Source organism: Eleutherodactylus coqui, chromosome 1, assembly GCF_035609145.1.
Source record: "Eleutherodactylus coqui strain aEleCoq1 chromosome 1, aEleCoq1.hap1, whole genome shotgun sequence".
NCBI lineage: Eukaryota > Metazoa > Chordata > Amphibia > Anura > Eleutherodactylidae > Eleutherodactylus > Eleutherodactylus coqui.
In genome coordinates, this window is record NC_089837.1 from 532,070,247 (window position 1) to 532,094,256 (window position 24,010).

Consider the following 24,010-nt stretch of genomic DNA (forward strand, 5'->3'; position numbering starts at 1 on the left):
CGGAGTTGTACCTGCCTGTGACTATTTATAAAAAAACGCAGTCTGACTGGGCAGACACCTTGACAGAATGAATACTGTGTGGCACATAGGTTCCCCATTGCTATGCCCACGTGTGCAGCTCCAGATGGAGGTGGCACAGGATTGGATTTCTCATTGCTTCGTACAGCATTGTGGACTATCGCCCTGCCCCTTTTAAAGAGGGTCGCTGCCTAGCCGTGCCAACCCTCTGCAGTGTGTGCCTGCGGTTCCTCTGGCAGACGCACTTATAAATGGACATGAGGGTGGTGTGGCATGAGGGCAGTTGAAGGCTGGGCAGGGACAGTTTGGTGTGCGCTGTGGACACTGGGTCGTGGGGGGGTTGGGCAGCATGTTACCCTGGAGAAGTGGCAGCGGAGTGTCATGCAGGCAGTGATTGTGCTTTGTTGGAGGTAGTGTGGTGCTTAGCTAAGGTATGCATTGCTAATGAGGGCTTTTCAGAAGTAAAAGTTGTTGGGAGGGGGGGGGGGCACTCTTGCCGCTATTGTGGCTTAACAGTGGGACCTGGGAACTTGAGATGCAGCCCAACATGTAGCCCCTCGCCTGCCCTATCCATTTCTGTGTCGTTCCCATCACTTTCTTGAATTGCCCAGATCTTCACAAACGAAAACCTTAGCGAGCATCGGTGAAATACAAAAATGCTCGGGTCGCCCATTGACTTCAATGGGGTTCGTTACTCAAAACGAACCCTCGAGCATCGCGAAAAGTTCATCTCGAGTAACGAGCACCCGAGCATTTTGGTGCTCGCTTATCTCTAGTGGGGACACATGGATTTCCCATAGCTATGTAACTCATGGCACCTTGGGTCACACAAATGGAGGCTGGGAGCGAGCCTGATCCTGGGCCCGCTCACGTGCTTCCCACACAGAGTATTGTGTCCTACCTCGGTCATGGTTTCTCGGGCCTATTATGCCACCTCCCCCTCCTGCTTCGGGTCTGGGGATCAGCGCTGGTCGAAATGTATTTACTCTTGTGTTACGAGATTTATCTGAGACACTGGTTTGGACCAATCAAAAGAAGCGTAATAATGAGACGTTCACAGCAGTACTAGCATCCGAGTCCACTTTATGCCCATGATTGCTGAGGGTGTGGGCAGAGGCCAAGGTCCTGGGGAGGGGGCAACTGCACCAGGTTTTGCCTGTGGAACTTCTTTGTGGTTCATCCAGTCTTTGGAGCGATGAAAGCAACTGTAACTGACAGCACATTGGGTCAACCAGGTGGAGGCTGGGACCAAGTCTGACCCTGGGCCCGCTCACGTGCTTCCCACACAGAGTACTGCGGGTCCTACCTTGGTCACAGTTTCTCGGGCTTATTATGCCACCTCCTCCTCCTTGGGGAGCAGCGATGGTTGGCATGTATTATCTCTCGTGTTACAAATTACCACAGTTATCCGAGATACAGGATTGGAGCGTTCACAGGAAGCGTAACTGATTTCATGAGACTTTCACAGGGTCACTGTATACCTGTGGTGGCTACTTTTGTGACAACTCCTGCTTCAAACCAATCTTTGGTGTTAGTATGCGCTGCTGCATTGTGGAGATGTGTAGAAGTGCTGGCACCTGAGTCCCCTTTATGCCCACATTTGCGGCTCCTGACAATTTTGTGACGAAGGGGGCACGGGATTGGAATGATGATCGTACGGTAATTTATCATCAATTCCCAACAGCATTGTGGGCTATCGCCCGCATTGCAAGCCGCAAAGCGATTAACGAGGCGGCGTAGGACTGGGGGCAGGGGGGTGAGGGGGTTAGTCAATTAGCGAGCAAGGTAGTGGGGTGGGAGGAGTTAGAACAGGAAGTAGTAAGGAGAAGAGCGGGAAAAGACACAAACGACCGAGGAGTGGAAGAAGAAGGACGTAGGAGGAGAGCAGACGAGCAGAAGGAAGAGAGAAGCAGAAAAAGACGAAAGAACGGAAAGCAAGTCGGGAAGCGCAGAAGACAGGAGTCGGGCAAGTGAGAAGCCATCAGCTGACAAGCTTGAAGAGTCGGGTGGAAGACAGTAACAGCGGAGGAAGAAGAAAGAAAATGGACGACTTACGTGCCATGATCCAGGAGGCAGTGATGCAAGACGGCACCGGATGGCTTGAAGAGGTGCTGGCAAGCTGCAGGACGACCGCCGGAGCCAGAGAACCAGCCGGAGAAGAAGGACAGCAGCGGAGATCGGGAGAGGAGCCAGACTGCACGCAAGAACCGCCGCAAGGAAGACCGCAGCAGAGACCTGGAAAGGAGCCAGCCAGCACGCAAGTTACACCACGAGGAAGACCGCAGCAGAGACCGAGGAAGGGGCCAGCCTGCACGCAAGATACACCGCCTGGGAGACCGCAGCGGAGTTCGGGACAGGAGCCATGCAGCCAGCAAGAGGCACCGCGAGGGAGACCGCGCCGGCGAAAGCAGCCCCCGGCGAGGCTCAGTCCGAGCCCCGCGCCGAAGAGGGGAGGAGGAAGAGCCAGCCAGGGCAGCGCAGGCCCCAGGAAGGACGGAGGAGCTAACCGGAAGTCGGCGCCGGCACTGAGAGGTACGGCGGGAGGACCGGCATCGGAGGCTCAGAGGACTGTGCCAGCGGAGGGTCCGGAGCTCGCAGGACGGTGCTCGGGAGTGACAGCGGGCGCCGAACGGAGTAAGCATCGCGCAGCCGGGCGCAGGATGAGCGGAGGAGCCCGAGGTGAGCCGAGCGCAAGTAGCGGGGAGGAGCTGGGGAGCGCGCGGTCCGGCCGCACGTCCCCGCAAGATGGCGGCACAGCGCACGTGGCGGCACAGGCAGCGCCGAGGGCGCGAAAAAGTAGAAGCCCGGCGGGCAGGGGGGGAGGGGGTGGGGGGAGAGTGAGAGAGAGGGGGAGCAGGGAAAGCTGGGGCCCACGCAACACCCCCCTGACACACAGCCCGGGTAGCACCAGCGGGTCCAGCAGCAGCAGGGAGAGGGGAGGCAGGTCACGCTACCCTGCAGAGCCAGTACAAGTAGCAGGGCCAGCACACTACAGGGTAGGTAACAGGCCAGGCAGGACCCCATATAGCCCTCAGGGGGGAGCGGGGAGGGTACATTTAGACACACGGTCTAGGCAACAACCCCCCCCTCCCCGATACATGGACACATTCCAGGCTTTCCACACCCACCAACAACAACTCCCACCCTCCTATGCACTGTACCAGCGCCCACCAGCCCAGTCTAACGAATATAGACAGTGCTACGTGAACCCCCACTACATTCCCCCACCAGCAGACCCCGCAGTTTACCTTCCCACACATAGCCAGGTCCCACGCCGGAGTTCTAAGAAGCAGGGCCAAGGCGCTAGGCAGAGGCAGAAAGAGCGAGCCAGGCAGGAGAGGCAGGATAGAGAGTTCCAGGCGCAGCTAGAGAAGGCCAGCGTAGTGCGTAGTGCCAGCGGCAGGCCGCGCGAGTCAAGCGACGAAGTGCCTAGCAGCGACCAGGACGAGTATTGCGGGCGAGAGGAGCAGCCACGGAGGGCGGACCCGCAGTCATCCCTTTATCGGAAGGTCCGGGAACGCAGGAGGTGGCAAGAGCTTGCGCAGGATCGGTCAGGGCCGGACCAGCCTGGCACGTCCCAATCGGATGACACGAGGAGGGTTCGGCAATCGATTGGTCGGCAGTCCGCGTACGAAGTAGGACGGAACCAAGGGAGCGGTACAGCGAGGGCGTCACCCTTGGCAACGCCGGAGGTCCGTCCAGGCGGTGAGTCTACCTTATACAATGTCCTTAAAAGTGTGTCGGATCCCGCAGCGGGTGCGGAAAACGATGATTTGGTGTCGGTTCTGAGGTCGCTGTTGAGCAAGGTTGATTCAGAAAAGGGGCTTTCAGTGTCCTGTGTGGCTCCAGGGGGCGCAGGCCCGCCTGTGGGTAATGTTGGTGCTTGCTCAGCAGCGGGCACAGAAAGTGTCCCAACGGACAGATTACAATATGCTGATTCGTTGTTTTGTGGTGTTGCCCCCCTGGGGGTGGGTCTGCCCGATGATGTAGTGGAGAAGATTAAAAATGGCTTGTATATTGATATATGGTCTTTGCTCTCTTCGGAACACGTCATGGTTGACAAGGAGCGGTCGGCAGAGCGAGGTGCTGACAAAAAACCGAAGATTGCAAAGACTTTCGGAAATTGGTTGCAGGCTTTTGTGATTTTGGTTCATGTAACGTGCCAGTTTCAGCCGCGCAAAGCGACGGAGATGATGGTATATCTAAATACCATTTATAGCGCGTATCGGTTGCACGGAGGTGCAGCATGGTGGCGCTACGACGAAGATTTTCGTCGTCGCGTGTCGGGAACGCATACGAGTTGGGCCTCTAAGGCCACGGATGTATGGATTCAGTTGATCCTAGCGCAGCGTCCAGCTAGGACTTCTTTTCCCGGGGGAGCCGCGGGAGGGGCATCTCAACCACCCGCGGCATCTCCAAGGCCGAATGGCTCCTGTTGGTTGTACAACGAGGGCCATTGTCGATTTTACGCAACCTGCAAATTCCGGCACGAGTGCTCGGTATGCGGGGGGCAGCATGCAGCGATCCGCTGTTTCAAGAAACAGAGGTCGGTACCCGCGGTGGGTAGCACCGGCGGTAATGCGAACTCCGGTGAGAAGCCAGTACCTGGATCCGTGGTTAAACATGTACCACAGGAAACAGGAAGCAGAAATCCTTAGGTTAGGATTTCGAGAAGGCTTTAGAATTCCGTACGCGCATCAGCCTGCCACTATGTTATGCCCCAATTTGAAATCGGCAAGGGACGATATCGAATTGGTAAAAGAGAAGGTTCAAAAGGAAGTGGAGTTGGGCCGGATGGCCGGCCCTTTCAGTATTCCTCCTTTTGAGAACTTGCGAGTGTCTCCTTTGGGTCTGGTACCTAAGAAGGAAACCGGCAAGTTCCGATTGATACATCATTTATCGTTCCCAATAGGGGGATCGGTCAATGATGGCATCTCAAAAGAAGAAGCAGCAGTAGCCTACACGTCATTCGATTGTGCGGTTCGGCTGGTAAGGTCGGCGGGTAGATTTGCGCATTTGGCAAAAGCTGATATTGAATCAGCTTTCCGTTTGCTTCCGGTTCACCCGGAGTGCTTTCATCTTTTGGGTTGTAGAATCGAGGACCAGTTTTTCGTCGACATGTGCTTACCGATGGGATGCTCGATCTCATGCTATTTTTTTGAGTTATTTAGTTCCTTCCTTGAATGGATGTTGAAGTATGAGACGGGCATCACATCGGTGATCCATTATTTGGACGATTTTTTGTTCGTCGGCTCAGATACATCGGGTGATTGCGGTTTCCTAATGACTAATTTTAAGAGGTTAATGCGGTTAGCTGGGGTTCCGTTGTCTGAGGAAAAGACAATGGGCCCAGTTACATGCCTCACGTTTTTAGGTATAGAAATCGATTCGGTGGAGATGGTGTTCAGGTTGCCGGCGGATAAAGTGGCCAGGTTGCGGCAAACAGTGGGCGAAGTGGCTAAATGTAAAAAGGTGACGCTGCGGCAGGCGCAAGTTTTGCTGGGTCTTTTAAATTTCGCCTGCAAAGTGATTCCCATGGGGCGGCCGTTTGCCAGGAGACTGTCATTGGCAACCGTGGGGGTCCGCGAACCACATCATTCTATACGTGTGACGGCAGGAATTAAGGCTGACTTGCATTTATGGACGGTTTTCCTGCATTCTTTCAACGGGCAAGTGGTATGCCCTAGGGAAGATGTGGAAGGAACTGAAATCAGTTTGTTTGCCGATGCAGCGGGTTCGGGCGGTTTTGGCGTTATCTTCAACAGACATTGGTGCAGGGAGTCCTGGCCAAGGTCATGGAGAGAAAAACGGTGGACGAAGAACGTAACTCTGCTGGAATTTTTCCCGGTGGTGGTAGCAATTGAGTTATGGGGAGCAGAGTTACGAGATCGGAGAGTTTGTTTTTGGTCGGATAATGCGGCGGTCGTACAGACGATAAACAAACAATCGTCGGCCTCCCCGCCGGTCTTGGCTTTGTTGAGACACGTGGTGCTGAGATGCTTACAGGGCAATATGTATTTGCGTGCAAAGCATGTCCCGGGATATGACAACAGAGCGGCTGATGCACTCTCTCGTTCACAGATGGAGCTGTTCAGGGAACGGTACCCGCAGGCGGATGCCGAAGGGGTACGCTGCCCGCCTTCCTTATGGAATCTGGCAGAAGAGAGTTGTTGAAGCTGGTGGAGTCATCGGTGGCGGATGCAACTTGGAAAAATTACAATTCAGTCTGGTTATTATGGTTGCAATTTGCAGGGGGAGCAGTGGTAGGAGGTGAAAGGGCAAAGTCAGCAACCTTGGATATGCTGACGGAGTTGCGGAAGAAGCGTTTGTCGGTGGGAGCAGCCAAAAAGCATCTAGCGGGTGTGGCGTTTTTGTTAAAATTACACGGTATGATTGATGTCACGAAGGATTTCGTGTTTCAGCAAATAATTCGCGGGTGGAAAAAAGAAAAGGTCAAGACGGACACACGCCGTCCAATCACGTTTCCAGTGCTGACAAGCCTGTTGTCAGTTTTGGAGTCGGTCTGAGCGAACGAATACGAGACACTGTTGTTTAGAACTGCTTTTTCAATAGCATTTTTCGCGGCCTTACGTATCGGGGAGATGGTCCCGGCGAGTAAAGTCAAGTTGGGTGGCCTACGGGCCGCCGACGTGATAGCTACGGGAACAGCCATACGGATAGGTATAAGGAAGTCGAAGACGGATGTATACGGAAGAGGTGAATGGCTCACCATTAACCAATTAGGGGCAGGATGGTGCCCGGTCCAGGTCATTAGTGAGTTCTTAAAAAAGCGCCCACATAGTGGGCAGTTTTTAGTACATTCCTCTGGTTCCCCACTCACGCGTTTCCAATTTTCGGCGGTTTTACGTTCGGCGTTAAAGAAGTGCGGTTTGGAGCCGGGGGAATTCGGGACGCATTCTTTTAGGATTGGGGCCGCTACAACAGCGGAAGCCCATGGTATGTCGGAGGACGGCTTAAAACGATTGGGGCGATGGAAATCGCAAGCGTACAAGTCGTATATACGACCGGATCGTACGGTAGACGTTCTTTTGGAATAGGACTGATGTGTATAGAAGACTTAGCGTGATGTAGGCGTGTTTTTCTTGCAATTTGCGGGTATTTGCTATGTTTTTCTTGTTCCAGCGACGGACCCATGGCACGTTTGGATCATCGGCCATTCGTTTATATATTGGGCGGAGAGAAGAGCAGCCACTCGACCGATGGGACGGAATCTGGGTCTGAGTGGCGCGCTCGTAAACTGGATGGGTGTGCGGGGGCTTCTATGGCCCAGGATTCTGCAATTCGTTCTCAAAATTAGCAGGTGGACCCCCCGGAGAGTTATACTGGTCGTTCACGCCGGGGGGAACGACTTAGGAAAAACAAAAATGAACGAATTGCTAGTACTCATGAAACAGGACATGATGCGTTTCCGGGACTGTTTCCAGGATTGTGTGCTCGTATGGTCAGACATCGTGGCCAGGAGATGCTGGCGGGGTGCCAGAGACGGTGACGCGATTGAGAGAGTAAGAAGATTAATCAACCTTAGGATGTCCAAATTTGTTAAATCGTTGGGTGGAGTGGCAGTTCGCCATTGGGAACTCGAGGACAAGGAAAGAGGAGCACTCAGGGAGGATGGAGTGCACCTTAACGATGTTGGTTTGGACACGTTTCTGTCAGGACTCCAGGACGGTGTGGAAATGGCATTGGCTAGGGTTGGCGTGGTGGGGCGGGATGCGCCATAGGAATACGGCGCATACCGCGTGCCGGGAGCTTCCCATGCGGGCTACGGCTTAGAGGAGGGTTTGCAAGCCCGAGGTAACAAGGGGCTTACGAACGTCCTGTGGCCGTTCCGGTAATAAAAGTTCGACAGTTTAGGCATGGGAAAGCGTGAGGAATTTAGACTTAGGTAGTTCAGGTTATAAAATAAAGTTTATAATATATGTTTTAAATGTTAATAAAGCTGTGGCCAACCCACGTTTTCAGCAAGAAGTTGTAAGTATTGGTTATTATAAGATAGGTTTTATTATATGGTAAGCGAGCATACGCTTAGGACTTAGTATGCCCCCAGTCTTGCAAGCCGCAAAGTGATTAACGAGGCGGCGTAGGACTGGGGGCAGGGGGGTGAGGGGGTTAGTCAATTAGCGAGCAAGGTAGTGGGGTGGGAGGAGTTAGAACAGGAAGTAGTAAGGAGAAGAGCGGGAAAAGACACAAACGACCGAGGAGTGGAAGAAGAAGGACGTAGGAGGAGAGCAGACGCCCACCCACCCGCCCAGGTAAGGGGTAGGGTGCAAGGATGCAAGGCGTTCTAGAGAGGCGGAAGTTGTCACAGCTGGGGGATGGTAGGCCGGGAGCTTCCCATGCGGGCTACGGCTTAGAGGAGGGTTTGCAAGCCCGAGGTAACAAGGGGCTTACGAACGTCCTGTGGCCGTTCCGGTAATAAAAGTTCGACAGTTTAGGCATGGGAAAGCGTGAGGAATTTAGACTTAGGTAGTTCAGGTTATAAAATAAAGTTTATAATATATGTTTTAAAATGTTAATAAAGCTGTGGCCAACCCACGTTTTTCAGCAAGAAGTTGTAAGTATTGGTTATTATAAGATAGGTTTTATTATATGGTAAGCGAGCATACGCTTAGGACTTAGTATGCCCCCAGTCCTTTCAAAGAGGGTCACTGCCTGGCCCTGCCAACCCTGTGCAGTGTGTGTCTCCGGTTCCTCCTCATCGCAGACGCACTTATAAATAGACATGAGGGTGGTGTGGCATGAGGCCAGCTGAACGCTATGCAGTGAAAATTTTGTGTGCGCTGCGGCCGCAGGGTCATGCGGGAGGGGGGGGGGGGGTTGGACATCAATGCCAGCATGTAACCCAGGAGAAGAGGCAGCGGTGTCACCCGCAGGCAGTGATTGTCCTTGGTTGCAGGTAGTGTGGTGCTTAGCTAAGATGTGCCAGCGCGTGTGCCTTGCTAATGAGGGTTTGTCCCAAGTAAATTGTTAGGGGGGTGACTGCCAGACTCTTGCCCCCATTTTGGCTTAATAGTGGGACCTGGGAGCCTCAGATGCAACCCTGCATGCTGCCCCTGCCCTTCCCTATCCGTTTCTGTGGTGTTCAAATGACTTTCAGATGTTTTCTGGTGTTTCACAAGTCATCACCTATGCGGAGCATCGGTCCCATACAAAAATGCTCGAGTCCCCCATTGACTTCAATGGGGTTCGTTACTCGAAACGAGCTCTCGAGCATCGCGGAAAGTTCGACTCCAGTAACGAGCACCCGAGCATTTTGGTGCTCGCTCATCTCTAGTACTGACCCATAGAATAAAGTTATGTCAATTTTCTTGCAGATTTCGCCCGTAGAAACAAGACGCACCGAAAGATGGCTGAATTTCGTTTTTGTTTTCATTTAACTCCATTTAGAACTTTTTAAAAGTTTTCCAATACATTATACGGTACAATTGAAATGTCCAACTCCACCGGCCAGAAACAAGCCCTAATAAATCGATGTTGATGGATAAATGAAAAAAATGCTTGGTCACCAAGGGGTTAAATAACTTGAAAATGAGGCGCGCCGCTAATATTCAGTTTTACAGTGAAATCAACAGGTTTTAATTTTACAGAAACAAATCAGTTTTTTTCACTGCGAAATTCGCAGCGTTTTTTTTTCTGCAGCGGTCTATGGGACTTGTAATGTTAAAATCGCGATATCGCAAAATCGCAATTTACCGCGAAATTGCGATTTTAACATTACAAGTCCCATAGACCGCTGCAGAAAAAAAAAACGCTGCGAATTTCGCAGTGAAAAAAAAACTGTAGTGAGTATTCACCCTGATAGTAAAATTATTGCGGCGCTTTAAGCCTCCCGCTCTGCAATCAATAAGAGAAAGGAACAGGATATCAGCTATTAGTGACAGCTGATAACCCAGAGGAGAAGGCAGGAGGGGTTTTTAACCCTTTCTGCCTTCTGCTTCCCTGAGTACACAGCACTCAATGAGCGCTTTGTACTAGAAAGTGAAACCAAGAGTGTAACTCTCACTACGGGAGTCGGGTGGGGGAGGGGGGATCATGTGACCGCCGGGGTTCCCTGCTACAGCATAGCTGGAGGGTAATACTAGACCCTGGACAGCTCTGCCAGTGACTAATGTCACCACAGGGGTTGTTTTCCCCTGTAACTAGGGCTCTGTATGGATGCGGCTCCTACCGTATATACCGGCGTATAAGACGACTTTTGAACCCCGAAAAATCTGCTCTGCAGTCGGGGGTCGTCTTATGCGCCGGTAATACAAAAAAAAAAAAAGTGTAAAAAAAAATAATTTATTACTCACCTCCCACGGCGTTCTGTCGCGCTCCGGCAGGATGTCGCTCGCTCCGGCAGGCTGTCGCTCGCTCCTCGTCCCCGGCGCAGCATAGCTTTCTGAATGCGGGGCTTGAAATCCCCGCTTCCAGAAAGCTAATACACACGCCGGCAGCCATGACATCATTGAATGGCTGTGATTGGCTGAAGACGCACGTGTTAGCAATCACACCCATTCAATGATGTCATTGAATAGTGTGATTGGCTGAAGCCACGTGTGCGCCCTGTAAACCAGAACCGTACATACTATATATCAAAACGTCCGAAACAAACAGAGGAACCGGTCATGTACTTTATTATAGTGTAAATATACTAAATAAAAAAATATATAAATGTTGAAAAAATCATTTATCATTTTAGCCCCCAAAAAACTGGAAAAAAAAGTCAGAGAAAAAGATATTTTAAAAATCGCCCTAAATGTCACCGAAAAAAGACACAGCAAAAATAATTTTGATAGCTAAAGGAAAAAAAATAGGGCAATAAGGGCGCCCACCCACTGGCGATTTTTTTTCCCTGCGAAATTCGCAGCATTTTTTTCTCTGCAGGGGTCTATGGGACTTGTAATGTTAAAATCGCGATCGCGCAAAATCGCGATTTCGCGGTAAATTGCGATTTTGCGCGATCGCGATTTTAACATTACAAGTCCCATAGACCCCTGCAGAGAAAAAAATGCTGCGAATTTCGCAGGGAAAAAAATCGCCAGTGGGTGGGCGCCCTAAAACCGCCACTCGGGTAAAATCCCAACAAAGTGTCTGTTCCTTAAGGTACAAAACAGCCTGGTCCTTAAGGGGTTAAAGAAAGCTTGGGGTTCGGGATGTGCTGCTCAAGCTTTCCTGCACAAGCACCACAAAACAAGCAACGTGGAGAACCATAAACGCAGTGGTGGGCCAAGAAAGCCGGGCAGCAGATGACAGACAATACATAGAAGACATGCAGCAGTGGCATCAACTCCGAACCGGCAGAAGTCAGTGGGACGAAGGTACATCCATCGACTCTTCACAGAAGTCTGGCAGAGGTGATGTTTATGAAAGAATCGCAGCCAGAAAGGCAACATAAAAACGACTGAATTATGCATAAAAACATAAAGATTGTAGTGCAGACAAACTTGCAGCGGATTCTCTGGACTGTGGAGTCACAATATGAGATATTTGGTGGCAATAGAAGACAGTTTGTTCTCCAGAGGGCTGGAGAGCAGTGCAATAATGAGTGTCTACAGGCAGCAGTGAAGCATGGTGGGGAGCGGTACAATAATGAGTGTCTGCAATAAGCAGTGAAGCATGGTGGAGAGCGGTACAATAATGAGAGTCTGCAGGCAGCAGAAAAACATGGTGGAGGTCGGAACACTAATGAGTGTCTGCAGACAGCAATGAAGCATGGTGGAGAGCGGAACAATAATGAGTGTCTGCAGGCAGCAGTGAAGCATGGTGGAGAGCGGTACAATAATGAGAGTCTGCAGGCAGCAGAAAAACATGGTGGAGGTCGGAACACTAATGAGTGTCTGCAGACAGCAATGAAGCATGGTGGAGAGCGGAACAATAATGAGTGTCTGCAGGCAGCAGTGAAGCATGGTGGAGGGCGGAACAATAATGAGTGTCTGCAGGCAGCAGTGAAGCATGATGGAGAGTGGTACAATAATGAGTGTCTGTAGGCAGCAGTGAAGCATGGTGGAGAGCAGTACAATAATGAGAGTCTGCAGGCAGCAGAAAAACATGGTGGAGGTCGGAACAATAATGAGTGTCTGCAGGCAGCAGTGAAGCATGGTGAAGAGTGGTACAATAATGAGTGTCTGTAGGCAGCAGTGAAGCATGGTGGAGAGCGGTACAATAATGAGTGTCTGCAGGCAGCAATGAAGCATGGGGGAGAGCGGTACAATAATGAGTGTCTGCAGGCAGCAGTGAAGCATGGTGGAGAACGGTACAACAATGAATGTCTGCAGACAGCAATGAAGCATGGTGGAGCGCGGAATAATAATGAGTGTCTGCAGGCAGCAGTGAAGCATGGTGGAGAGCGGTACAATAATGAGTGTCTGCAATCAGCAGTGAAGCATGGTGGAGAGCGGTGCAATAATGAGTGTCTGTAGGCAGCAGTGAAGCATGGTGGAGAGCGGTACAATAATGAGTGTCTGCAGGCAGCAATGAAGCATGGGGGAGAGCGGTACAATAATGAGTGTCTGCAGGCAGCAGTGAAGCATGGTGGAGAACGGTACAACAATGAATGTCTGCAGACAGCAATGAAGCATGGTGGAGCGCGGAATAATAATGAGTGTCTGCAGGCAGCAGTGAAGCATGGAGGAGAGCGGTACAATAATGAGTGTCTGCAGGCAGCAGTGAAGCGTGGTGGAGTGCGGTACAATAGTGAGTGTCTGCAGGCAGCAATGAAGCATGGGGGAGAACGGTACAACAATGAATGTCTGCAGGCAGCAGTGAAGCATGGTGGAGAGCGGTGTCATAATGGGTGTGCTTCCAACAGTGAAGCATGGGAGACAGCAGTACAATAATAAGTGTCTACAAGCAGCAGTGAAGCATGGTGGAGAGGAGTACAATAATTAGAGTCTGCAGGCAGAAATGAATCTTGGTGGAGAATGATACAATCATGAGTATCTGCAGGCAGCATTGACGCATGGTGAAGACTGGTACAATGTTGACTGTCTGCAGGCAGCAGTGAAGCATAGGGGAGAGCAATACAATAATGAGAGTTCGCTGGCAGCAGTGAGGCAAGGTGGAGAGCTGTGCTGTACAATTTTGAGTGTCTGCAATCAGCAGTGAAGCATGGTTGAGAGCGGTACAATAATGAGTGTCTGCAGGCAGCAGTAAAGTATGCTGGAGAGCAGTACAATTATGAGTGTCTGCAGGGAACACTGAAACATGGTGGAGAGCCGAACAACGTGTGTTTGCAGGCAGCAGTGAAACATGGTGGAGGGCGGAACAATAATGAGTGTCTGCAATAAGCAGTGACACATGGTTGAGAGCGGTACAATAATGAGTGTCTGCAGGCAGCAGTAAAGTATGCTGGAGAGCAGTACAATTATGAGTGTCTGCAGGGAACACTGAAACATGGTGGAGAGCCGAACAACGTGTGTTTGCAGGCAGCAGTGAAACATGGTGGAGGGCGGAACAATAATGAGTGTCTGCAGACAGCAATGAAGCATGGTGGAGGGCGGAACAATAATGAGTATCTGCAGGCAAAAGTGAAGCATGGGGGAGAGTGGTACATTAATGAGTGTCTGCAGGCAGCTGTGAAGCATGGTGGTGGGCGGAACAATAATGAGTGTCTGCAGGCAGCAGTGAAGCATGGTGGAGGGCGGAACAATAATGAGTGTCTGCAGACAGCAATGAAGCATGGTGGAGGGCAGAACAATAATGAGTATCTGCAGGCAAAAGTGAAGCATGGGGGAGAGCGGTACATTAATGAGTGTCTGCAGGCAGCTGTGAAGCATGGTGGTGGGCGGAATAATAATGAGTGTCTGCAGGCAGCAGTGAAGCATGGTGGAGTGCGGTACAATAATGAGTGTCTGCCGGCCGCAATGAAGCATGGGGGAGAGCGGTACAATAATGAGTGTCTGCAGGCAGCAGTGAAGCATGGTGGAGAGCTGTACAATTTTGAGTGTCTGCAGGTAGCAGTGAAGTATGGTGGAGAGTGGTACAATAATGAGTGTCTGCAGGCAGCAATGAAGCATGGGGGAGAGCGGTACAATAATGAGTGTCTGCAGGCAGCAGTGAAGCATGGGGGAGAGCAGTACAATAATGAGTGTCTGCAGGCAGCAGTGAAGCATAGTGGAGAGCTGTACAATTTTGAGTGTCTGCAGGTAGCAGGGAAGTATGGTGGAGAGCGGTACAATAATGAGTGTCTGCAGGCAGCAGTGAAGCACGGTGGAGAGCGGTACAATAATGAGTGTCTGCAGGCAGCAGTGAAGAATGGGGAAGAGCGATATAATAATGAGTATCTGCAGATAGCAGTGAAGCATGGAGGAGATCAGTGTCATAATGAGTGTGCTTGCAACAGTGAAGCATGGGAGATAGAGGTACAATAATAAGTGTCTACAAGCAGCAGTGAAGCATGGTAACATAGTATGTAAGGCTGAATGAAGACAATGTCCATCTAGTCCAGCCTGTCTATCCTCCTGTGTTGATCCAGAGGAAGGCAAAAAAAACCCCAAGGCCAGAAGCCAATTAGCCCTTTTGGGGGAAAAATTCCTTCCCGACTCCCTAATGACAATCAGACTGTTCCCTGGATCAACCCCTAATAGTTCCTACCTGCCTGTAAACCTTGATTGACACTTAACCTAATATTTATATCCTGTAATATCCTTCTTCTCCAGAAAGACATCAAGTCCCCTTTTAAACTCCTCTAAGGATTTTGCCATCACCACTTCCTCAGGCAGAGAGTTCCACAGCCTCACTGCTCTTACAGTAAAGAATCCCCTTCTATGTTGGTGATGAAACCTGCTTTCTTCTAGACGTAGCGGATGCCCTCTTGTTACCGTCGCAGTCCTGGGTGTAAACAGATCGCGGCAGAGATCCTTGTGTTGTCCCCTCATGTACTTATACATGGTTATTTGGTCGCCCCTTAACCTTCTTTTTTCTAGAGTAAATAGTCCCAATTTGATAGCCTCTCTGGGTATTCCAGTCCCGTCATTCCATGTATTAGTTTAGTCGCTCTTCTTTGAACCCCCTCCAGTACTGTGACATCTTTCCTGAGCCCCGGTGACCAGAACTGTACGCAGTATTCCATGTGAGGCCTGACAAGTGCCTTATATAATGGAAGGATAATGTTCTCGTCCTTCGCCCCTATACCTCTTTTAATGCACCCCAATACTTTATTTGCCTTTGCAGCAGCTGACTGGCATTGGTTACTCCGGTTTAGTCTTTTATCCACTAATACCCCTAGATCCTTTTCCATATCACTTTTCCCTAGTGGTACCCCATTTAGTGTATATTAGTGACATCCATTTCTCCTGCCCATGTGCATAGTCTTACACTTTTCAACATTGAACTTCATTTGCCATTTTTCTGCCCAAGCCCCCGGCTTATCTCGGTCCGTTTGTAGCCGCACATTGTCCTCCGTTGTATTAATGGTGGAGAGGAGTACAATAATTAGAGTCTGCAGGCAGAAATGAATCTTGGTGGAGAATCATACAATCATGAATATCTGCAGGCAGCATTGAAGCATGGTGGAGAGCAGTACAATAATGAGTGTCTGCAGGCAGCAGTGAAGCATAGGGGAGAGCAATACAATAATGAGAGTCTGCTGGCAGCAGTGAGGCAAGGTGGAGAGCTGTACAATTTTGAGTGTCTGCAGGCAACAGTGAAGTATGGTGGAGAGCGGTACAATAATGAGTGTCTGCAATAAGCAGTGAAGCATGGTGGAGAGCGGTACAATAATGAGTGTCTGCAATCAGCAGTGAAGCATGGTGGAGTGCGGTACAATAATGAGTGTCTGCAATAAGCAGTGAAGCATGGTGGAGAGCGGTACAATAATGAGTGTCTGCTGTTACGGCACTCTGCCCCCCGAGCGCCAGTTGGGGTGCCCTGATCTCCCGCACCCCCACTGTCCCTGCCTACTTGCCTCGGCCCTGGCTAACCCCAGGCGGACAACTGGACGGCGGTCCCTGCCCTGGCTAGGGACCTGGCGACTGACAAGCAGGAAACTACCTAATGGGGGGAACAGAGTGCCGACAGAGGAGGCAGATGAATCAGACCAACAAAACATACAAGGCTGGAGATGGAACTCACAGGCAAACTGGCAGGGTGCTGGATAGCAACTAGTACTGACTGGGCCAGACTAGATTAGAGGCTAGCAGAACCAACACAAACAGACAGAGTAATAGGGGACCAGAGGGAGCTGACCGACAACTAGGGACTGGCTGAGGCAAACCGCAGACAGACTGGCTAGGTGCATGCAGAACCAATAACTGGCAATGAGCTCACTTCACTGCCAGTCTTTTAACCACAAGGTTCCGCCCAGGGGCGGAGAGTGGGAGGAGGCAACTCCGCCCACTGCTGTATAAGAAGAACGGAGGAGGGCGGGCGGCACCCTACGGGCGGACACGCCCATGCCGCCGCCCACAGCTGCTGGGATAACCTCGACACAGGGCTCCAGGCCGCCGGAGCGACGCGCCGCGCTGTATGGTAACATTACCCCCCCTCTGACGGGGGACCTCCGGGCCCCCGGAAGCTCGACCAGGCTTATCCAAAAAACGGCTGTGAAAACGCTGTACCAACCCGAGAATGTGACCCTCCCGAGCGGTCACCATGGACTGATCCTCAGGTCCATGACTTCGGTAGCCTGTGGCTGCCCCATTTCCTTCAGGGGCTCTCCTTTCTACATCTTCTTCAGGACCAACCGGTGACATATCGTCGTGTTTCAGGTCGTCTTCCGAGTCAATGCCCGAACGTTCACCACTATCTCTTGTCCCATCCTCGCTCCCAATGACGCTGTCTTCAAAATATGAGGCAACTCCAATTTTAAAATCACTGTCATCTGAGCTATCATACTCCAAAAAACTCTTCCGGGGCCCCAAATATTGTAAGGTTCCTGTACCCCGGCGAGAATCCGGGATCTCCTGGGCCTTGTGTTCATCACAGACCAGGGTGGGCGGCGGGGGACCGGAGGTGGGCATCACCGAAGAGGCAACAGGTTTCGACAACGACTTATGGAACCCCCTGCGACCCCTCCTTTTGCGATTTCCAGAGGACCGGTACCCCTTCTGTCCCACCCTGTACGGCTCAAATACCGACAGACTCTCCTCACAACGCAACTGCCTACGAGACCCCACCCCTTTCTTCCGTCCCCTATGCAGGGCATCGGTGGCGACATCAGCAGCAGGGCGGGCGGACGGGGTTTGAAGGTAAGTGAGACCTCGGGGACTGAGTGCGGTATCGACTGGGCAGGGAGGAAGGGAAGCGTGATGGCTATGGCAGGATGGCCCCCACTGGGTTAGCTCCCCAGTGGCCCAATCGAATTGGGGGTTGTGCAACGCCAGCCACGGCATCCCTAGTATCATGTCTACCGACATTTTCTCCATTACCAGGAACGATAGACCTTCCGAATGGCGACCCCCCACCGTGAGTTGTAACACTGGGGTCCTCCATCGTACCAAGCCCGAAGCAAGAGGAGTAGCATCAATGCTAGCAAAACGAATTGGCGTCTTTAGCGCCACAAATTCAGCCCTCAGGGGCTCAACGAGACGCATGCTTATCAGGTTAGCAGCTGCTCCGGAATCAATAAACGCCTGCCCTAGGCGGGAGAAGTTCCGGAATCTAACCTGACAGGGTATCAGAAGTCTAGGACGTACCTGAGGTCCTAGGCGACCCTCCCTGCAATCGCCTAGGACTGAAAGTCTTTCTGCCGATTCAGACTGTGGACGCTGAGGCCTCCGGGGGCAGGTTATCACCCGATGTCCAGCTTTCCCGCAGTAGAGACAGAGATGATGTAATAACCGAATCCGGCGTCGCTCCTCGGGGTCCAGCAGGTCCAGTTCCATAGGTTCGGGAACAGAGACTGGTACGGGCGGGGAGGGGACAGGACAAATGACCTCCCTGACTCTATGGGTCGGTCTATCTTGCCTCCCAGCCCTGAGCCTCCTATCTGCCTTCACTGCTAACTCCATAGCCTCCTTTAGGGACCCGGGAACGGGATGGGAGATCAACAGTTCTTTGACCGCGTCCGAGAGACCTTGCATAAAAACGTCTTTCAGGGCGCTATCGTTCCATGCAGTATCACCTGCATAGCGTCTGAAACTGGAGCAATAATCCTCCACACAAAGTGACCCCTGATGCAGCGCCAGCAACCGTGAAACCGCCAACCCCACTCTGTCCGGTTCATCGAAGATGCCCCCGAGTTCCTGAAAAAAGGAGTCCACCGAATGCAGGGAGGGGGAACCCTCGGGAATGGAAAAGGCCCAAGTCTGTGCAGAGCCCCGCAGCAGGGACATTATGAGCCCGACCCTCTGGACCTCCGAGCCGGAAGAGCGGGGACGCATCCGAAAAAACAGGCGACACGCCTGTTGAAAAACGAAAAACTTGTTCCTCTCCCCAGAGAACACCTCGGGAAGAGGGCACTTGGGTTCGGGACTGGTAACGGCATTCTGCTCCTGCGAAAACGCCCACTGCTCCTGGGCCACCATGCGAGCTGACAAATCCCGGATCACCGGCACCAGGTCTTGCAGCTGGTTTGCAAGGGCGCTGATCGCCGCCATGAAAAGAAAAACAGTATTTTAAGGGCCAGTTATTATGTTACGGCACTCTGCCCCCCGAGCGCCAGTTGGGGTGCCCTGATCTCCCGCACCCCCACTGTCCCTGCCTACTTGCCTCGGCCCTGGCTAACCCCAGGCGGACAACTGGACGGCGGTCCCTGCCCTGGCTAGGGACCTGGCGACTGACAAGCAGGAAACTACCTAATGGGGGGAACAGAGTGCCGACAGAGGAGGCAGATGAATCAGACCAACAAAACATACAAGGCTGGAGATGGAACTCACAGGCAAACTGGCAGGGTGCTGGATAGCAACTAGTACTGACTGGGCCAGACTAGATTAGAGGCTAGCAGAACCAACACAAACAGACAGAGTAATAGGGGACCAGAGGGAGCTGACCGACAACTAGGGACTGGCTGAGGCAAACCGCAGACAGACTGGCTAGGTGCATGCAGAACCAATAACTGGCAATGAGCTCACTTCACTGCCAGTCTTTTAACCACAAGGTTCCGCCCAGGGGCGGAGAGTGGGAGGAGGCAACTCCGCCCACTGCTGTATAAGAAGAACGGAGGAGGGCGGGCGGCACCCTACGGGCGGACACGCCCATGCCGCCGCCCACAGCTGCTGGGATAACCTCGACACAGGGCTCCAGGCCGCCGGAGCGACGCGCCGCGCTGTATGGTAACAGTCTGCAATAAGCAGTGAAGCATGGTGGAGAGCGGTACAATAATGAGTGTCTGCAATCAGCAGTGAAGCACGATGGAGAGCGGTACAATAATGAGTGTCTGCAATCAGCAGTGAAGCATGGTGGAGTGCGGTACAATAATAAGTGTCTGCAGGCAGTAATGAAGCACGGTTGAGAGCAGTACAATAATGAGTGTCTGCAGGCAGCAGTGAAGCATGGTGTAGTGCGGTACAATAATAAGTGTCTGCAGGCAGTAATGAAGCACGGTTGACAGCAGTACAATAATGAGTGTCTGCAGGTAGCAGTGAAGTATGGTGGAGAGCAGTACAATAATAAATGTCTGCAATCAGCAGTGAAGAATGGGGAAGAGCGGTGTCATAATGAGTATCTGCAGATAGCAGTGAAGCATGGTGGAGAGCGGTCTCATAATGAGTGTGCTTGCAACAGTGAAGCATGGGAGATAGAGGTACAATAATAAGTGTCTACAAGCAGCAGTGAAGCATGGTGGAGAGGAGTACAATAATTAGAGTCTGCAGGCAGAAATGAATCTTGGTGGTACAATAATGAGTTTCTCCAGGCAGCAGTAAAGAAATGGGGAGAGCGGTACAATAAAGAGTGTCTGCAGGCAGCAGTGATGCATTATGAAGAGCGGTACAATAATGAGAGCCTTCTGGCAGCAGCAAAGCATAGTGCGGAGAGGTACAATAATGAATGTGTGCAGGCAGCAGTGAAGCATGGGGAAGAGCGGTAAAATAATGAGTGTCTGCAGGCAGCATTAAAGCATGGGGGAGAGCGGTACAATATTGAGTGTCCGCAGGCAGCAGTGAAGCAAGGTAGAGAGCGGTACAATGAGTATCTGCAGGCAGCAGTGAAGCATGGTGGAGAAGTGCGGTGCAATAATGAGTGTCTGCAGGGAGCAGTGAAGCATGGTAGAGAAGAGCGGTGCAATAATGAGTGTCTGCAGGCAGCAGTGAAGCATGGTGGAGAGAAGTACAATAATGAGTGTCTGCAGGCAGCAGTGAAGCATGGTGAAGAAGAGCGGTGCAATAATGAGTGTCTGCAGGCAGCAGTGAAGCATGGTAGAGAGCAACACAGTAATGAGCGTCTGCAGGCAGCAGTGAAGCATGGTGGAGAAGAGCGGTGCAATAATGGGTGTCTGCAGGCAGCAGTGAAGCATGGTGGAGAGTGGTGCAATAATGTGTTTCTGCTGATAGCAGTGAAGCATGGTGGAGAGCTGTACAATAATGAGTGTCTGCAGGAAGAAGGGAAGCATTGCGGATTGCGGAACAATAATTAGTGTCTACAAGCAGCAGTTAAGCATGGTGGAGAGCGGTACAATAATAAGTGTCTGCAGGTAGCAATGAAGAATGGAGAAGAGCGGTACAATAATGAGTGTCTGCAGGCAGCAATGAAGCATGGTCGACAACGGTGCAATAATGAGTATTTGCAGGCAGCAGTGAAACATAGGGGAGAGCGGTGCAATAATGAGTGTCTGCAGGCAACAGTGAAGCATGGTGGAGAGTGGTACAATAATGAGTGTCTGCACACAGCAATGAAGCATGGTGGACAACGGTGCAATAATGAGTATCTGCAGGCAGCAGCAAAGCATAGGGGAGAGCGGTACAATAATGAGAGCCTGCTGGCAGCAGCAAAGCATAGCGGGGAGAGGTACAATAATGAAAGTGTGCAGGCAGCAATGAAACATGGGGAAGAGTGGTAAAATAATGAGTGTCTGCAGGCAGCATTAAACCATGGGGGAGAGCGGTACAATATTGAGTGTCCGCAGGCAGCAGTGAAGCAAGGTAGGGAGCGGTACAATGAGTGTCTGCAGACAGCAGTGAAGCATGGTGGAGAAGTGCGGTGCAATAATGAGTGCCTGCAGGCAGCAGTGAAGCATGGTGGAGAAGAGCGGTACAACAATGAGTGTCTGCAGGTAGCAGTGAAGCATGGTGGAGAGCGGTACAATAATGAGTTCTGCAATCAGCAGTGAAGAATGGGGAAGAGCGATATAATAATGAGTATCTGCAGATAGCAGTGAAGCATGGTGGAGAGCGGTGTCATAATGAGTGTGCATGCAACAGTGAAGCATGGGAGATAGCGGTACAATAATAAGTGTCTACAAGCAGCAGTGAAGCATGGTGGAGAGGAGTACAATAATTAGAGTCTGCAGGCAGAAATGAATCTTGGTGGAGAATCATACAATCATGAGTATCTGCAGGCAGCATTGAAGCATGGTGAAGACTTATACAATGTTGACTGTCTGCAGGCAGCAGTGAAGCATAGGGGAGAGCAATACAATAATGAGAGTTCGCTGGCAGCAGTGAGGCAAGGTGGAGAGCTGTACAATTTTGAGTGTCTGCAGGTAGCAGTGAAGTATGGTGGAGAGAGGTACAATAGTGAGTGTCTTCAGGCAGCAGCGAAGCATGGTGGAGAGCGATACAATAATGAGTGTCTGCAATCAGCAGTGAAGCATGGTGGAGAGCGGTGCAATAATGAGTGTCTGCAATAAGCAGTGACACATGGTTGAGAATGGAACAATAATGAGTGTCTGCAGGGAACACTGAAGCATGGTGGAGAGCCATACAACAATGTGTGTTTGCAGGCAGCAGTGAAACATGGTGGAGGGCAGAACAATAATGAGTGTCTGCAGACAGCAATGAAGCATGGTGAAGGGCGGAACAATAATGAGTATCTGCAGGCAACAGTGAAGCATGGGGGAGAGCGGTACAATAATGAGTGTCTGCAGGCAGCTGTGAAGCATGGTGGTGGGCGGAACAATAATGAGTGTCTGCAGGCAGCAGTGAAGCATGGTGAAGAGCGGTGCAATAATGAGTGTCTGCAATAAGCAGTGACACATGGTTGAGAATGGTACAATAATGAGTGTCTGCAGGGAACACTGAAGCATGGTGGAGAGCCATACAACAATGTGTGTTTGCAGGCAGCAGTGAAACATGGTGGAGGGCAGAACAATAATGAGTGTCTGCAGACAGCAATGAAGCATGGTGAAGGGCGGAACAATAATGAGTATCTGCAGGCAACAGTGAAGCATGGGGGAGAGCGGTACAATAATGAGTGTCTGCAGGCAGCAATGAAGCATGGTGGGGGGCGGTACAAAAATGAGTGTCTGCAGGCAGCAGTGAAGCATGGTGGAGAGCTGTACAATTTTGAGTGTCTGCAGTTAGCAGTGAAGTATGGTGGAGAGTGGTACAATAATGAGTGTCTGCAGGCAGCAATGAAGCATGGGGGAGAGCGGTACAATAATGAGTGTCTGCAGGCAGCAGTGAAGCATGGTGGAGACCTGTACAATTTTGAGTGTCTGCAGGTAGCAGTGAAGTATGGTGGAGAGCGGTACAATAATGAGTGTCTGCAGGCAGCAGTGAAGCACGGTGGAGAACGGTACAATAATGAGTGTCTGCAGGCAGCAGTGAAGCATGGTGGAGAGCGGTACAATAATGAGTGTCTGCAATCAGCAGTGAAGAATGGGGAAGAGCGATATAATAATGAGTATCTGCAGATAGCAGTGAAGCATGGTGGAGAGCGGTGTCATAATGAGTGTGCTTGCAACAGTGAAGCATGGGAGAGAGCGGTACAATAATAAGTGTCTACAAGCAGCAGTGAAGCATGGTGGAGAGGAGTACAATAATTAGAGTATGCAGGCAGAAATGAATCTTGGTGGTACAATAATGAGTTACTCCAGGCAGCAGTAAAGAAATGGGGAGAGCGGTACAATAAAGATTGTCTGCAGGCAGCAGTGATGCATTATGAAGAGCGGTACAATAATGAGAGCCTTCTGGCAGCAGCAAAGCATAGTGGGGAGAGGTACAATAATGAATGTGTGCAGGCAGCAGTGAAGCATGGGGAAGATCGGTAAAATAATGAGTGTCTGCAGGCAGCATTAAAGCATGGGTGAGAGCGGTACAATATTGAGTGTTCGCAGGCAGCAGTGAAGCAAGGTAGACAGCGGTATAATGAGTGTCTGCAGGCAGCAGTGAAGCATGGTGGAGAGCGGTACAATAATGAGTTCTGCAATCAGCAGTGAAGAATGGGGAAGAGCGATATAATAATGAGTATCTGCAGATAGCAGTGAAGCATGGTGGAGAGCGGTGTCATAATGAGTGTGCTTGCAACAGTGAAGCATGGGAGATAGCGGTACAATAATAAGTGTCTACAAGCAGCAGTGAAGCATGGTGGAGAGGAGTACAATAATTAGAGTCTGCAGGCAGAAATGAATCTTGGTGGAGAATCATACAATCATGAGTATCTGCAGGCAGCATTGAAGCATGGTGAAGACTTATACAATGTTGACTGTCTGCAGGCAGCAGTGAAGCATAGGGGAGAGCAATACAATAATGAGAGTTCGCTGGCAGCAGTGAGGCAAGGTGGAGAGCTGTACAATTTTGAGTGTCTGCAGGTAGCAGTGAAGTATGGTGGAGAGAGGTACAATAGTGAGTGTCTTCAGGCAGCAGCGAAGCATGGTGGAGAGCGATACAATAATGAGTGTCTGCAATCAGCAGTGAAGCATGGTGGAGAGCGGTGCAATAATGAGTGTCTGCAATAAGCAGTGACACATGGTTGAGAATGGAACAATAATGAGTGTCTGCAGGGAACACTGAAGCATGGTGGAGAGCCATACAACAATGTGTGTTTGCAGGCAGCAGTGAAACATGGTGGAGGGCAGAACAATAATGAGTGTCTGCAGACAGCAATGAAGCATGGTGAAGGGCGGAACAATAATGAGTATCTGCAGGCAACAGTGAAGCATGGGGGAGAGCGG